This window comes from Mytilus edulis, chromosome 1, assembly GCF_963676685.1.
Source record: "Mytilus edulis chromosome 1, xbMytEdul2.2, whole genome shotgun sequence".
NCBI classification, from domain to species: Eukaryota; Metazoa; Mollusca; class Bivalvia; order Mytilida; family Mytilidae; genus Mytilus; species Mytilus edulis.
Genome location: NC_092344.1, coordinates 57,226,040 through 57,230,379, shown reverse-complemented (window position 1 = coordinate 57,230,379; position 4,340 = coordinate 57,226,040).

Genomic DNA, 4,340 nt, shown 5'->3' with positions numbered 1-4,340 from the left:
AATCCCTTCGGACGCATGTAATTTATTATTTTTTTCCCATTTTTTACAACATTGGGTTGACACCGCTACTGGTGGACTACGGTATTAGTCCTCGAATGTATCATCATCTCAGTAGTTAGTACTTCGGTTCTGACATGGTTTATAACAAACCTTTCTTATGTCTTATAAGTTATCCATTTATGTAAATTGATATATAAATTATTAAGAAACAAGTTTTCGATTCCGTTAGGTAAAGTTGACCTTAGATAGATTTGTGTATTAATTTTAGGATTTTTTAGGTCATATATCTCTTCTTTCGTTATTTATACATCCTTGGATTTTGAATATAAGGCTTTGAGCGTTCCTAATGAAGGTAAATCCAGAAAAGCGCTTTGGACGCATGATATTTATAAAATATTGTTTTTATTTCTTTTCAAAGCAACGGCTTAACACTTAAGCTTTGATCAATTCAAATCAATTCTAATCAGCTAACTATTTCAAATAATACTAGAACACACCCGCGAAATCGCGGGGAAATGGAGCGTATATAAACTGTAAAAAAAATAACCGGAGAAGTATCAAAAGTCAAAGGTACTTGGGGACTGGGCACATTTTTTTGGCCCTCCCCCTTTTTCCCAATTACCGATTTTTATTCTTTCTGTTTTTCTGTTTACTATGAACATACATGTATATATTTATATACTGTAATTACTATATAAAACGGTCACTGAAATATTAAAAGTCACCCGAGTAATTAAACTAATGGAATTTATAGTAAATTATAGCAAATGTATACAATTTATTCATAGTATATATGTATGTAGTATACAGAAATATTTCAGTGACCTACGTGGATAGAAAGCTATTGGAATTGATAATATATATAATTATCGCTATTTTGTGCATTTTTCGTTTGATCTTTTTTTGTGATAATTTTCATATCATGCTACTCGCTTGAGATGGAAAAAAATATCGCTAGAAACTAAGCAGACACGTGGCGTTGCTAACGAAATTGACATGAAATTGACAACGTCGTCATAGGTAAAATAGCGATCAACAGATTATCATTGGTCATCTCAACTCGATTGCCTTTCTCGCTTTCGCCGTCCCGGCTCAAGCGAGAAAATCAATCTCGTTGAGATGATCAACGATAATCTATAAATAGCAAATACACTTTATCTATAGTATATGTATGATCATGGTATACAGAAACACGCAAAAAATAATTGTTCTGTCCCAAGTACTTACGCAAATTATGTTTAATTTCAAAACAGGCTAAAGGGCAGCGGAAGTCTTTTATATTTCTCAAAAAGTCAGTCCGATGACGGAAACAATATATGGACGCCTATATTTTCGTTTTCCTCCCAAAATAACCCAAACTGAAATACTTTAAGCAAGGATGATAAATGCTAGAACACACCCGCGAAAGAACGGGCATCCATGTAGAGCGTAGTTGAAAGTATGTAGTGTTGTAGGATGAATTTTTGTTAAAAAAGAAATGATGACATGAGAATTTCAGGAAAGGTAATAAAAGTTATAGGTACTTGGGGACAGGACAATTGTTTTTCAACCCCTTCTTCTTTTAATTCCCCCCAAATTTCCAGTTTTTTGTTTTCTATTTATTTCAGTATGAACATAGTATTACGTTTAGTATGTTATGAACATACATTACTATAACTACAGTGTGTTTGCTTTTTACCATCAATTCTCAGTTACCTAATCAATCCACGGCGGTCATTGATATATTATATAGACCCTCTCTATTTAATATACTTAGTGACCCGATGAATTTTTGTAAAAGATTTTATGACTGAAGAATTTCAGAAAAGGTATCAAAAGTTATTTGTACTTTTGGACATGACAATTGTTTTTCTAGCCCGGCTCCTAATTTTTTTCCTTCAAAACGCCTATAATTGTTTTTCTATTGATTTCAATAATGCAGTTATCGTTTATCTGTATATTATGAACATACATTACTATAAATAAAGTGTATTTGCTTTTTACTATCAACTCTCAATTTACTAATCGATCCACGGCAGTCATTGACATATTGTATAGACCCTCTCTATTTAATAAACTCAGTGACCGCCATGGGTAGTAAATTTGAAAATGATAGCAGATAGCAAATACACGTTATTCATAGTCTTTGGTAAGTACAAAGTACAGAAAAAACGCAAACCGGATGTCTAGTCTGACTTAAAGTTTCGTCCAATGACGGAAAGATATCCGGACGCAGTTATTTTCGTTTTTCTCCCAAAATAACCCAAACTGAATAATCATAATGGATGACAAATACAACAAAACATGGTACCTATAGGACACAGAGGCATGGTGATTAATTTATTGTGGAAGGAAGAGAAGCGACACACAAATTGAGGTCTTCTCGTTTAATAGTATAGATAATCTTTTTGCTTATCTAAAAGACTATGTACCATTATTTCAACATCTTGATGCATTCAATAAACTTAAACACATTCTAATCCCTATCCCTGAACTTGTTTGTCACATTGGAGTCTTCATTAAGCAGTCTTTAGAACTGAAGGAGTCAAACCCGTGTCAGACAAGGTTATGATGGTGTTTGTTTTTTTTTACATACAAGGACATTTTCATGTAAAGATAACTTAACTTTAAAGAGAGATTCGCAATGTGCATGTTATAAATAAAAAAAAATGTTTGCATTAAGTTATTTATACATCCTTGGATTTTGAATATACGGCTATTCCAATATCATACTTCGTAGGATTTTTACATGAAATTGACACATAGCCAGAAATTAGTAGTGGTTTTGCTAATTAATATTCATAATATGTAAATGAGAATTGTACCACGTGATAGTACTTTGAACTGGACTGGCTTGATATGCTTGATATCATTAAAATCTTTAAAACACGGATATTATAAGTTGCCCGTCACACAGTCCTTATTTACAATCACTTTGATATTTCCCAATCGTAACTACTCGGCCATTCTCGCTATGCAGTACAATAAGTTATTTCTTCGTGCAACCAGAAAGGCCGAGTAGTTCCGATTGGTGCATACGAGGTTATTTCTTCGTGCAACCAGAAAGGCCGAGTAGTTCCGATTGGATATTTCCGTAAAGTTGTCAGGCGGTCAAAATCAAAACAATGAACGCGAATTTAGTGAATTTTTCGTGCCTTCGTGAGTTTATTCTTCTTGAAATAGTGACATTTTAATTTTACATGGGAACCTAGAGTTCAACGACTACACATACAAGGTTTGGACTTGCTTATTCTTTGGAAATTCAAGTTTCATATTTCACCCCGGCAACCTGTTTTTGTAATGACCTTGTAAGCCAATTTTCAACACGAAGTTTGCAAATTTGACGTTTCAGCCATTTTAGCCTGTATTTTACACTGCAATGTTAAAAGCCTCTCGCTTTGATTTTTAAAATAGCTCAGGAACCTGTATTTTTGCAACAACAGTCATTATGTTTCGTTTAAATGGTGTATATTGATGTGTATATTCATTTTCTGCCGCGGCAACCTGTCTATTACTTAAATTAAAATTAAAACAGACATTTTTTCAAAATTCCCTATCATTTTAATGTAATTTCCGTGACCCGTATCCGATTTTTTTAGTATAATATTCAAATAAGCAAAGTGGCGTTGATTTCTGGATATGATTTCTTCGCAAGAACCGTAATGTCTGTTTTCCTTGCACAGTTTTAATATTCTTGTTTCATACACGGGGGTGGGGGGGGGGGGGGGGGGGGGGGGGGTAACTTCCTATTATTGGGTATACGGGGATGTGCCAAAAATATGGGTCATAATTTTGCGAGATTTTATATAAAAATGGGCCTCCTTTTTAATGACATCCTATATTAAAATGCATTTACGTTTGATAACTGTATGTTGATTTGGGGTATGATCTACATATCATATATAAATATGCTACCGGTATTGAGAATCTTACATTATTAATGGTCAATTAAAATTAAATTGAATCAATTCATTTGAAAGTTCACCTTTCAAATAAGTTCCCAAATGTGCACCAAACGATGTCAATTCATATATAAAAACTTAAGGGTAGCTGGTATGTTTATGAATTATCAGGGAGTGATGATGAGTTAGTGCTTATATATATATATAATATATATATATATATATATATATAAGCATGGGTCATATTTTAAATATTGTATATAAATATAGGTCATTCTTTCTTAAATATTTATATAACTATAGGTATTGAATTTCAGTGAATGTTATATTAAAATGGGTACGTTTTTTGAGGCAAAAATGGCACACCCCTACCAAAAAAATATCGAAGTTACCCCCCCCCCCCCCCCCCCCCCCCGTGGTTTCATATGAAATGCTTCCCGAATCGTTTATTGATCGAAT